This window comes from Euwallacea similis, chromosome 14 (assembly GCF_039881205.1).
Source record: "Euwallacea similis isolate ESF13 chromosome 14, ESF131.1, whole genome shotgun sequence".
In the NCBI taxonomy this organism is placed as follows: Eukaryota; Metazoa; Arthropoda; class Insecta; order Coleoptera; family Curculionidae; genus Euwallacea; species Euwallacea similis.
The window spans coordinates 3307739-3321309 of record NC_089622.1 but is presented as its reverse complement, the minus strand read 5'-3'; the positions used below and the strand labels follow the sequence as shown (position 1 = coordinate 3321309).

At 33.6% G+C, this 13571-nt stretch overlaps 1 protein-coding gene across 1 annotated transcript in view; it reads right to left on the bottom strand.

The window, feature by feature from the left end:
- The window catches only part of RtcB (RtcB RNA ligase), a 208235-nt gene that overhangs the window by 67033 nt on the left and 127631 nt on the right, over positions 1-13571 (bottom strand). The window lies entirely within an intron of this gene.

Genomic DNA, 13571 nt, shown 5'->3' with positions numbered 1-13571 from the left:
GTGCTTAATTTGCTAACGGGGAAAACTTGGCATGTCTACAGTTTTATGTAGTTATTAATACTAGTGATAAAGAGCTAACTGTAGTATAAAATTTCGTTTAGAATGAAGAAGAAAAGGAGGAAAAAAATAATATAATACTGTCCATTTTTTGCATATAAAAATAAGGAAGATATAGCTCTGTGTAAAGGAAAATGAAGAAGTATGTTAAAGAGAGAAAACACCTTTAATGGTAGAGAGGCATTGCTTGTGGCTAGGGACAGATAATCTGTGTAAACGTTGACTTAATATGGTAGCTTGCAAAGTCTTATTCAGATTAGCTAGATAACTTATTTATTAGTGTCTCGACCTTTGCCAAGATAGATAAAATTGATATATGTACGACTGAGAGATGTAGAGAAGGAATCTTACGTTTTATGAATGTTTCAAAAACTAAAAAGCTTATTTTCAATTTTTCAGTCATCGCGACAAAAATCATTTAGACGGATGAGGTTCAGTGTATCATTTTTGAAATCATCACCAGCATCATTTAAAACATCCCAGTAAACTTTAAAATTTCTTCCATTCTGCAGAATGATACCCTTATATTTTCTTGTTTTCACTTGGGTAAGTTTATCCCGATAGCACTTTATAATTCTATTTTTCTATTCCTTCAACAACGCATTATCATACATAAACATGTAGCATTTCAGCCAACAAATTGAGTTCTTGGCGGGTACCCCGGAGGTTATCATTACACTAGCAAACAGACCTAACATTACTTCCAACTGAGATCCTCTTAAGGAAAAAAAATTCTATACGTTCTCTTAGTTCAATTACTAATTTACTGAATTTGTCATTTGAATCAATTGATTCATTGTTAATAGAATCGAAGTCAAGAGTGGAGTTGATAATAATGCGAAAGTCAAGGGAAAAAAGTTAAAAAAAAAGATTAATTTTTGCAACATATGCAAGGTGATTTTTTAGCTTACTGACAAAGCGAAACAGATGAAAGATGAGATCATTTTAAGAAAAAAAAACTTCATATAAACATGTCTGATTTTATTTATTTAAGGATTTAAAGGAATTCAAAGTTTTCTGCATGTTATCTACTTATTACTGAAAATTACAATAATGTAATGCCGGTCCAGTTTCATGGCCACCATCATCACCTGACCTAAATCCTTGGGATTTCTATTTATAGGGTTATATGAAAGAAATTGTGCACCAAGAGATAATTAACACAAGAGAGCAGTTGTTAGATAGAATACAGATGGCTGTTTCTGATATAAGAAATCGTCCAGATAAGTTGATTCGGGTGAAAAATTCATAACTTCGTCATTGTGAAGTATGTAACCTTACAGAAGGAGGACATTTTGAATAACTACTAGGAGAGTTTTATTTTTCACCGTCTCATTTGCGTAATTTTTAGTAATAAATAGATGATATGCAGAAAACTTTAAAGTCTTCTAAATCTTTAAATAATTAAAATTGGACATATGTCTATATGAAGTTTTTTCCTTAAAATGACCTCATCGTTGATCTGCCTCACTTTGTCGATGAGCTAAAAAATCACCTTGTATTTTGGTTTCCATTAGAAGTACTGAAACTAACTAGGGTGTTAAAAACGTGTCCACATTTTCCTTAACCCGTTGAGAAAATGCGAGATCGGTGTCAGACTTGCGTCCCCCCCTATCTGGATAAGAACATGCCAGACTCTGCTTGTTCCCCCGGGATGAGCCGAAGTTCCGAAAATGCCACCCAGAGAATCTAAGGAAAGTTGATAGTAATAAGTCGTGAAAGTTTTTTCACCCACTGACTTAAAGCGGACCTCTTTTTCCCCTGGTTACTATGATATAATTCAAATGATTGAGGTACAATGTGCGAATATAAACTCAAAGGGGGCTAATTAGGAATGGTGATTTGTGGAATTTCTGGTATACAGGGTGGTTTAAATAAAGGGTTCAGGAATGAAGGGTGTGATTTTTTGGCCCATTGTAAGAAAAAGTTTGTATTGATATGAATCTGCAATCGCACCGTTTTCGAGATACAGGGCGTCAAAAAAAAAGAATGCCTGTGTTGCTGTCTTTGTTGTTGTTGTTATTGCTTTCTGTTTATGGAAATGTAAAGTTCCAAATGTTATTAAGTAATTGGTAACAACTGGTATATTCGAGGCCAATTAATAATGTGGATGAACTACAGCAGCGAATAGAAAATGAGTGCCAAACAATTAGACAAAATCCAGGGTTGTTCGAAAGAATAAGAGCTTCTTTTCGGTGAAGATGTGAATTCTGTGTACAATTGGCAGATGAACATGTAAAACATCTTCTCTGAGTAAGGAAAAAAGTTAAAACTGTTTTTGATCGTATTTTTTTTAACAAATCTTTTTTAAACACCCCGAATCTCGAAAACGGTGCATTTGCAGACCCATGTTAATAGGAACTTTTTTTTTAGAATTGCCCAAGGAATGACACCTTTCATTCCATAATCCTTTTTTTTAAATACCCTCTATACACTATCGTAAAAAATTTTGGAAGTGCTTGGATTTTTTAAAATAATTAAATTTTGTAAATTTATTATCAATTGTCATTTTTTATTTTTTTTTCAATTAATGCTAATTCCTTATATTTTTAATCACCAGAGCAAAAACAGAAGTGCAAATACGTAGTTTTATTGATCTGAAAATGATTGCCTTAAAAAAAGTAAACGACTCGTCAAACTTAATTCTCTTGCACTTTTTTCAGTTGTTGTGACAGGAGTATTTTTGTTTTTCATCGTTAATTCCTCAAAATTTGATCCCCAGACACTCAAAGAACTTTGTTTATCATATACATTTTCGAATCTTTCTTCTTCATTTGCTCTTAACTGTCCTTCGAAACATCTCGGTATTTCTGTTTTTAAGTGTAGTATAATGTAGTAAAATGGAAACAGTTAACATTAGAAAAATTCAGTCCAATATTTACCCTACTTCAGAACGGCAAATTGCAAAAAATTCAAAATATTGTGCAAAGATTTTCAAAATCCTTAAGTGCTTCCAAATTTTTGGGCGGTAGTGCATATGGACATTACTAAAACCGGAGATACTTCTGCGTCTGAAATTTACGCTGGAAACTCGGAAACTAGATCGTCTTACACTATAATAATTTAACTAATCAAATTTAATAGGGAAAGAATTTTTGAAAATCAATTTAATTTATCAGTTGACTCAAGCGAATTTTAAGTAGATAAACAATGTGTATATACATTAGTGATATGATGGAAATCCTCAGATTTTTGTTGTTCATATTTTTCTATAATGAGATTAGGAAATGATTAGTAATTCGTGGAAGCCTCAACCTTGAGAAAAAGATTCACACGCTGATGATAATTCTGAAACATTGATCAGCAAAAATCTCATGTGGTGATACTCCTTTCACAGAATTGATCAACTACACCATTATTTCGTATTTTTGTAATGAAAATTGTTTAATTTTCATTTGGTTTAGATGAGCTCGAATGAAGTACGTACTTGAGAGAATAGATCTTACATGTGGCCGAGTATCTCTACTCCTACATCACGCTTCTGATCCTCAGTTTATCTACACGTAACAGCTTAGCCCTCGAAAAAAATTAGCATCCTTCTCTTAACAACCTGTTTCTCATGACAAAAGTGTTTGGCAAATTGACAATAAATTTGAATCCTCGTGCTAATTACAATTTTCATTGACGCGATAAAATTCTTCCAAAAAGGGGATCATCGGTATCGATAATTGATGGGTGTATTGTGCATATTGCATTATTTTTAGCCTCTGAGGCGTTAAAATAATTCAAAAATACATATTTGTTTTGTTCGTTATCAGCGTGATTTGTATTTTATTGAAAAATTATTGTCGCTGATCAACCTGCCTCGAGAGAAGTAGAGGAAGTCAATATTAGCCTTATGCTAGAGCAAACATTGGCACAACCTGTCGAGGAATCACTTATTCTCACGAGTAATCGCCTTATCTCTAGTATCCATAACAAATATTTACTTTTTTCCGTTCGTTCGTGCCTATTTCTACATTTTACAGTGGCATTTACATGAAATTCTTCTTAGATCTACCACCGCTATTGCAAGAAGCGAACAAGCACCATATTTGTCACCTATAAAGTCTGTTATTAGCCTACTATTGTCTAGTAAACCGTGCTTAAGATCTTGGGCTATTTTTTTTCAAATTTCCGCGTCCCTGACCCAACCCAGCTTATCTGGGTGGCGCATTTTTACTTAAAGCCGGTACTTTCTAGACCATTCATTAGGTGGGTAGCGCACGCTAATCTATGTGGGCATTAAGGCAATCACTGATCGTGCCCATGGCACCCATATTATTTATAAGAAGGCGATTTATTGCCAGCGATGGATGGGATTCACGATGTAGTACCGAACCATATGTACATCTCTTATTTGGTGCAACATGATTCTCGCCCAATTTGCATAGTATGAGTGAACCAATATCTCAAAAAGTTCACAGAAGTATAAGCTCTGTCAGCAATCATTGATTTTAATAACGAAATGATGTAACTATAAGAGAATTAGAAAAAAAGGAAATTAACAAAAAAAAATAATACAGTGTGATTCCAAAATTGGAGTTAATCTTTCACCAGCGAATAGGGCTTCAAAAAATAAGACTTTTTTTCTTTTGGCATTTTTTCGAAATATGAACATCAACGGAGATGCAGGGTGTCAAAGTTTTATTAAAAAAATAAAAACGTATTAATAATTGCCAAACCACTTGAGATAATTAAACAAAATTTTATAGGAGTCAATAGCTACGTGATAGGGAAATTCTTCAATAAATAAAATTATTTTTGGGTTTGCCAGTGGCGCGCGTATAAAAAAGTTGTTGAATATTTTTGAAAAAAAATGGTGTGCCACTGATTTTCCCTAAAATAAAAATTATTATTGAATTTCTTGTTCAGTTCTAAAAAGAAAAGCTTTTTCATTATTTTTTGGTACGACGCACCGTTTTCGAGTAAAAAAATCAAAACCGTTTTAATGTGCGCCTAAAAGTAAATGCTGTTTTAATTTAAAACTTCAAATGATTGAACTTTTGATCAAAAGCAGCTGGAAAATTTTGCTTTTATTTATTATTAATTATTTTATTGATTATTATTAATTTTGTTTAATTACCTCAAGTGGTCTGGTCAATATGTTGATATTTCTAAAAAGCACTAAAGGAAAAAAAAATCTTATTTTGGAATTACCTTGTATAGGAAAACAGGAGAACTAAGGCGTTCAGTGTAGGATAATACTTTATAGAAAAATAGAATTTAGTTCCTCAATTTGATCGGTTGTTATTGATTCATTGAAGAGTTGTCAAATGATGTAACTAATAATGTTAAATTGAAAATAATTATAGCAATTATTGAGAGTTTTGCCAAGAAAAATTCGGATCATTCCTGTATGCTTTGAGGTAGATGCGGTTGTGGAACTCATTTTAACTGGATACTACAGAAAAAAATATACTGAAAAGGGAACAAATTCATTTCAAAGTTAATTTTCGATTTTTTTTTGCTTTATGGTGCCGCAGGTTTCAGTAAAACTATAAATTTTGAGTACATGAAACCGAAGATTTGAGTTTATCAAGCAAATCGTTATTACTCACGTATTATACAGGGTAAGACAGAAAAAATGGGCCAACACTATACTGGAGATACTAGTCACCAAAATGTGATTAAGCTCAACATGGCTTATAGCAATGTCTCTGGTTTAAGAGATACAGTGTGTTCTAACTTAAAATTTTATTCTAAAATTTCTCAATAATTAAGAAAGATTTGATAGTATAAATCTGAAAATTTGTAGTTTTATGTTTTTTGGTTTGAGAATTGCGAATTTTAAGATTATTTTAACGTTGCTCCTAGAGGATGCTAGTTCCATGGTATTATTGAAGTAGTTTGACACATATTTTTTATCTGTAGAACCATGCTTAAAACAAGTCGAGAATTTAAAAGAACGCTCAATTCTAAAGAGAAAATGTATTCTTGTTTAGGTTGTCTAAATCTATAGGTTTTTAAGGTATTTGCATTTAAAAGGTTCAATGTATTTTGCTATGATATTTTTTTCTTTTTTTATTCATTTCCATATTCTTCAGGAGCTGCGGTAGAGAATACAAGAAACCACGAATATATTTAAAAATAATAGGGAAATTTTGTTTAACATTCAGAGACATTTAAGAAAGTATCTTTTAAAATATATTGAAGTAGGTGGTTGACACTTCCAACATTTGATTTGAAGTTTGTCATTATTACTATTACCAATAATTGTTATTGTTATTTATTGTTGCTTTGATTACTTCTCCATACCTTTCCTTTTTTTAAGAATAAAAAACATAGCAAACTACATAGAACCTTTTAAATTCAAATAACTTAAAAACCGACAGATTTAAACAACCTAAACAAGAATACATTTTCTCTGTAGAATTGAACGTTCTTTTAAATTTTCGACTTGTTTTAATTATTGCTCAATAGAAGCATAACCCTCTAGGAGTAACGTTAAAATAACCAGTTTAAAATTCGTAATTCTCACACCAAAAAACATGAAACTACCAATTTTCAGATTTATATTATCAAAACTTTCTTAATTATTGAGATATTGCAGAACAAAATTTAAGCTTTGAACACACTATATGTCTTAAACTAATGATATTGGTATAAGCCATGTTAAGCTCAATCACAATATTTTAGTGACTAGTATCTCCAATTTAGGGTTGGCCCGTTCTTTCTGACTCGTCTTGTATAGATATTTTGAACAAAGTCTTTCCTCGTCACCGTAATTCGCACTTCCTTATACTGCGTCTTCAACAGATCAATATTCGAAATTTGCACCTTATCAACTCAATATTCAACTTAAAATTTATTTGCTTAATTATCAAGAACTTTTTAGAGATCAAGTAAACCCGCCGTATTATCTCAAGGATAACCGATTATGATCATAAAAACAGTACTATCAAATACATTTACTCACTTTCTTATCATAAATACATAATATGCGAGATCTATAACCCTCCTTGCTTGAACCAATATTTACTGATAAATGCGACTTTAAATCCACGCATTTAGTTTTAAATATGGTTTTTCAATTCAATATCGATCAAGCTTACTTGTAAAGCAAACAGAAATGAGTTGCCTAAGAGATCTAGAGAAATTTATGAATAATAAAAGAAATATTTGTATTCTAGTTAGTTTAGGTTAGTTCAGGTTAGTACAGTCAATAGAATTCGCAATTTCGTTTTTTTTGGACATTTGAAGCATCTTTTACAATTCAATAATATCTATTCATCACTTTTTATGCTGAATGCCAAAAAATTGTATTTTTCGCATTTTTCAACATGGCGTAGCGTAAAAAGTGACACATTTTATATGCGTTTAGATTTGCCATAAAAATTACCATTATTAGAAGAAAAAGTTGGACCTGTAGCCTATTCTTAAAAAAAAGTTATTTCATTTTGAAATTTGAAAAATTGTTTTTAAGTTAGAATTAGCAGGAAAAAAAACGAAAAAATTTGGCAAATGCATGAGGGTTTTCTATATATGTGTGATTTTTTCAGATTTTTCGAAAAACCAGTTTTCAAGTTAAAAATGATAATTGAGAAGATAGCGGTTTAAGGTTTTTTTTTGGGGGTAGGAGTATTTTGCACAACTGATTGGCATTGGAGGGTTATAAGTTATGTACTTGCACTAAAACATGCCATGCAGGTTTAAAATTTAGATCAAAGGTCATTTCGACTATCTTAAGGGGGGGGGGGGTTACTCTTTGGTAGTGAGTAATTTTAATTTCCCTGACACATTTGTGAGAATTGCTCGTTAGGATTTCAATAAACCATACAAAAAAGTAATCAAATTATCAGCTTTCAGAAGCTTTTGAACTAAACTGAAGCATATAATGAACAACCAAGTAGGTAATTACACACAATTGCTTATGATTAAAGGAAAACTTTCACAAAATCATCGTTCTTGTAATTTTCAGAAAATCTATTATCATAATATTATTATTCTTCACAGCTTTCAATTAAGCTCACGCCAAGAATTTAATGATTATGAACTGAACGATATAAATTGGCTAAAATTGCTATTACTTGTTCATGTTCTCCTACTGAAAAGGAACGGTACAAAATATGCCAATCATTGAAACGCTTTTACTTACTTACTTACTGTGGAATCTTACCGAACTTTAAGAAATTAAAGGAAACATTTCTTTAGTCAACATTAACTAAAATTTGAAAAAGTTAGGGAAAATGAAAAGTTACTCACTCACGCTTCTTCATGCTAGAACTTTGTAAAACTTTAGTATAAATCGTGTTTGGTCTAAGAAAAATTGTTGTATGGGGTGAATGATTTTTCCGTGAAATTACGCTAAAGTGTCTGTCTCTTCTATCTTCCTATTACACACACATTAAGGGCCCCACATTCCTCTGCCAGTTAACTAACCCCCAACTGGCAGCAGCTTCCGCCACAAACGCTGGTCTCAAGTAACCCCACAATTCGGTCGATTTTCTGTTCACTTCTACCAGGAACCCAGAAACTCGTATGGAAACCTGATAGTAATTCAATGGGTTTGCCTGTATATCAAACCTTGTTTCTTTCTTCATTAACCCATAAAGTCACTAAGCTATCCAATACATATGTTTATTGTTATTTAGAAAAGTGTATTTTCAAATTTTGCTGTTATAGAGTAAGTTGTGAGTGAATACCCGAGTTGAAGATACCGCCACGTCTATGCGATGAAAGCGTGTTTGTTTAATCGCACTGCCAAAAGCGCCGAGCCAAAAATCGAAATTCTTCAGGAATTCTACAAATTTCGACAATGCGCCATCATGAACGTCAGGCGATTTTGACTATTTTGCTAGCAGGAAAACAGAGAAGGTAGTAGGAGCGACGCAGGGATTTTGAACACCAATGCAGCAAACTTGAGCAGGCGATGTGGTTGGAAACTGACTGCAACATCTGCTCTCCTGCTGGCAAAAAAGTATTTCCTCCGCGGTCTTTGTGTTTTGTGTATTCATTGTCCTCAACCATTGCCTTAATTTCGACTAATTGGCAGCACCGACTACCGACGACTACTACTACTAGTCGTATAATATGAATGCTGCGCGGTTTTCGTATTTGTTTGGTCGGGAATTGAACAGAACTGAGCCAGCTTGCCGAAATGGGCAAGTTTCATCTATGGCCAGGCGCAGCTATTCATTCCTGCTGACTATGAATCTGTGTCGAACGAACTTTTTCTCACTAGCTAGCTAACAAAGCAATGGGCAAATTTTTTTCCAATTTTGAAACTTTTCCACATTCCGTCATTTTGGTGTCCAATTCCTGTACCCTCTTCTGGTATCCTGCTGTAAAGAACGGCATAAACTGACGGTTTTCCATCGCACAGTGTCGCTTTTTGCCGCAAAGCGACCAAACGCATCGCAACCGTGTCTCGATCGTTGGAAACCTGCAGTTCTCTCTCGACTTGCTTTTCGCGCAAATCTGCGCCAATGCGCCCAGCTGGTTGCAGGATTTGAAACCCAGCAGGATCGCGTTTGCGCTTTATGCTCTCCTGCTGATTGGAATAGGAAATGCGCCGGGATTGCTGCTGAACGACGTAATCGAGCATAGGCGCGAAGCGATAAAAGGCAACATGTCAGTCAGTCAGCAGGATTAGCGAAAGGCGAGCATTGGAGCGATATATGGGGAGAGGCGAGATATGAAGAACTTATTTATTCATTCACGCGGAATCGCACACTGTCGAGGTTCTTTCTGTAATTTGAAAAATTCAATAAACAACCTCTGAAACTGCGAGATAGATCGATCCTTTTTCAATACATCATGATTACTGAGTCTTAGGAGCAATTAGAGAAACTTCACAATAGGTTCTACCCTCCACTTGAGTTAACACATATACTGAATGTATAAGTAGTAATGGAGAAATCTTTATGGCCGCAAATGCGAAATGTGCGAAAATTTTCCAGTTAGACAGAATAGATTTGGTTGAAGCCATGATTATCTAATGATATAAGAGTGTGAGAGAATAAATTTTTTGGCAACGTTTTAGACAGAGAACCGAAATTCGGTTTGTCTTAAAGGTCATAAAGGGGAGCATTTTTCGCAGTAGTAATGTTAATATGACATATACTCCTTCAGCCCCAACCACTTCAACTTTAGAATCTTAAATGGCTCATTACCTCGTTATGTACCTCACATTAAAATACATTTAAAATGCAATATTTTGATATAAATAATTCTAAAATTGATAAAGTTGTTTTCAAGAAATAAAAAAATCTTTAACAGAATAAACAAACTTGCCAAAACTCAGCTAGATTTGAATATTGCTGTTTGGTGATTGACAAATAATTTATTACTATTATTAAAGTGCTATTGTATTAAAAATGATTTATTCCTTAGAAGAACGAGTGGAAATTGTAATTTATGGTGCGAATAATGAATCTCCTAGGCAAACTGCAGCGATATTCAATCAGAGACATTTTGACAAATATGTTTCACATGTTTATGTCGTTTAGCTATTGGAAATATTTAAATTAGCTAGACCTGTAGTGAATGTAAAACGAAGCGGTCACAAGGTGTTAGATGAAGCTGTTCAGATCGAATTGCTACCTACCCACTTTGCAACCGAATCAATTACAGCACTGAGGAAACTGTCCCCATGAAACCGAAATTTCATTAGGTACAAAGTAACAAAAAGCCATAAACTGGCGGTGATTAGTATGTCAGGTGCAATAGAATAGACGGCAAGATCTCCTGACTTAATGTCGTTTGATTTTTTCCCTTGGGGGGTGTCTTAAATCTATTGGTTACAAAACGGTTCCTCGGAATATCATAGATTTAAAAAATTGATTAACTGCAGAATGTCGAAAGATTACAAGAGAAACTTTTAGAAGAGTCCGAGGACAGATCGAAAGGAGATTATTATTATAATCTTTGCGTGTGGTGTTGAAATACAGGATACAGAAGAGGGAACTTCTGAAGAATTTATGAATTTATAAATATTAAATGTTAACGAGTTTACAGTAATTTGAATTAACATTGAAATTGTTTCGCATTCACTATACAATGTCGGAACTGAATTTCAAACGTATTGAGCGTTAAATTTATTTAAATGTTTTTAGTGTGGCAAGAGCGCCACATTTAACGTTGAAATACGTAAGAATAAAATGTTAAGAATAAAAATGGTTATCTGCGAAGCCTCAGAGTTCTCGGCATTCGTACACCCTTTAGTCACGTGGCTTATTTATATCTAGGCGCTGTATGCCTAGAAAAGGAAAAGCGACATATATTCCAAATGTGAGCCAAATTTACTTTTTTTATAATAATAAGCTTTGAGGGTTATGAAAAATTGAAAAAAAAAATTAAAATGTCAACTTTCGCCCGTGTTAGGTATCAAATTTTTCTCACAAAGCACATGTGTTTGATTTCTATAAATCTATAATTAGCCTGAGGTTACGCACACGCAACAAACACAGTGCGATGCCAGGTGATTGGAGGGAGAATTGCAGGTCTTAAAAAAAATCTTTCCAAGAATTTATATCTATGTCCATGACTGTGTAAAAACATCCTCACTACTCATACGGAAGCCAGGACAGGCAGAAATTTAGCTGCTTCATAGGTAGGGTGTCAACTACTGGCATCCTCGTTAAAATTGTTTCAATGATTGGCATGTTTTCTATCGTTCCTTTTGATTAGGGGAACATGAAGAGGATCTGAAATATTTCCTGTGGATCCTGAATGAGATTCGAACTTCAGCAGCAAAGCATGTGTATCAATGTACGTATGTAACGCTTGCGCCTCCTGATTTCCTGGTAAGTGTGAAGCACAAATTCAACTGTTCTGCGGGGCAAAATGTACCCACAAGACCCGTCGCCTTTTCCTTTATTTAGTATTTAAATTCATTCGTTAAGTTGGTTAGTTAGTTAGTTAGTTAGTTTTTAGTAGTTTAGGATTTAAAGAATTTTGTTTTTTTTTAGAAATATTCGAGTATTTTATGCACATAAACATAAATAAATAAAGTCTTGCTTCCTCAAAAAATGCTCAAAATACAAGATTTTTTCTCAATTGATTTTTTTGAAGTGTGATAGACCTGCACAGATAGAATTTATTGTTGACGATAGATAGACAAACCAACTCCTAGAAAAAATTTGGAACCTGGATCCAAAAATCTCTGTTCAGATTTTCAAAATAGTTCCGCCTTTTCAAAAAATTGGCTAAAATTTTGTTCCAAACAGTCGCTTGCCTAAAAGGAAATTTTGTGTTAACAATCCGAAGGGAAGACCTTCTAAGAACTAGAAGTGACAAAGCACCCTTTAAGAATTCCGTATTCAATCAGTCACAGGGGGTGCCGATGCAGATGTTTGAAACTGAAAAACGGATCTAACGGTAACATGCCTGTTTCTCTCTGAAGTTTGCAATTTTCTGAGTCAAAATGAGAGTTTTTTACCGCATGAAATGGAGAAATTTTCAGTATATTTGAAAACTTCGTCGCTTTGCTCCTCGTTTCGCAAACTTGGTGCGTCAATGACCTTATGAAACTTATAGCTCATTATACTGTTTTATGACAGACGCATAATAAAAATTCGGCGGAACAACCTGTATCTGGACAAAACAGCTTTTATCGAGCGTGGCCCCTCACTGGGCAATTCAGATTATAAAGATACCAACCACTTGTGCTTTCACCCTTCGGCTTTTGGAGCTTCCTTTTTTGTCTTTTTCACTTTTATTTATATTCGTTATGGTTAAAGTTCTTTAGGGTAATTTTCATTTAGACATATTAGTGTTTAGGGTGAATAACCATGCAAACAAGTATTTATTTATGTTATTACAACTTTTTCCTTTTTTTAAAGCAATTTATTACTTAGATTTGGTTAAAAGGTTCGATCTGAATTGGTCGCAAAGTTGGCAAAAATTAGACGCTTTGAGCATGCACATACGTAGACATAATCTAGGTAAAAAAACGTCCATTTAACGTTAACGCTAGAAATCTGTCAGTGTCAGTAATGTCAACTTTCAGTGCTAAATCAATGCAGAAGCGCATCACAAATAACGTTTACGGTTAAGCTTTCCGGGCAATTTAATGCATCTATTTATTATTTTGCAATTACGCATTTATATAGTCATAAATTTAATTATTTGAATACCAGAAGCTCAGGAAAATTTCGTTATATTTTTGGATCAAATATTTCACTAATAGATCCTCAAATGTTGAAATTGTATTAAATCTGTCATTAAATTCTGTCATTCGTCTTTTTCGGCGAGAAATAAATTAAACAAATCTCTCATCTATCGCTAGAAATAGAGGTATTTAGTCTTGAGTCTCTAAAATATCTAATCATTTGGCTGCAAATGTTAAATAAAACTGGATTTTTTCGAGTAATAAACGGTTCAAATTGTTGTTCACTAGAGAGTTCCATTATTGGGTCAGGGACCTTGAAATCCCAAGATCCTGGTAATTCCATTAAAATCGAGTTCCCGACCTGGAACTAGGAAATTTCCCAAGGATGATAAAATATCTGATTTCAAATCATCACAACTTCACAATAACACTTCAACATTTTTTATTTTACTGCGAAATCACATTTGATCATGTCACCAGT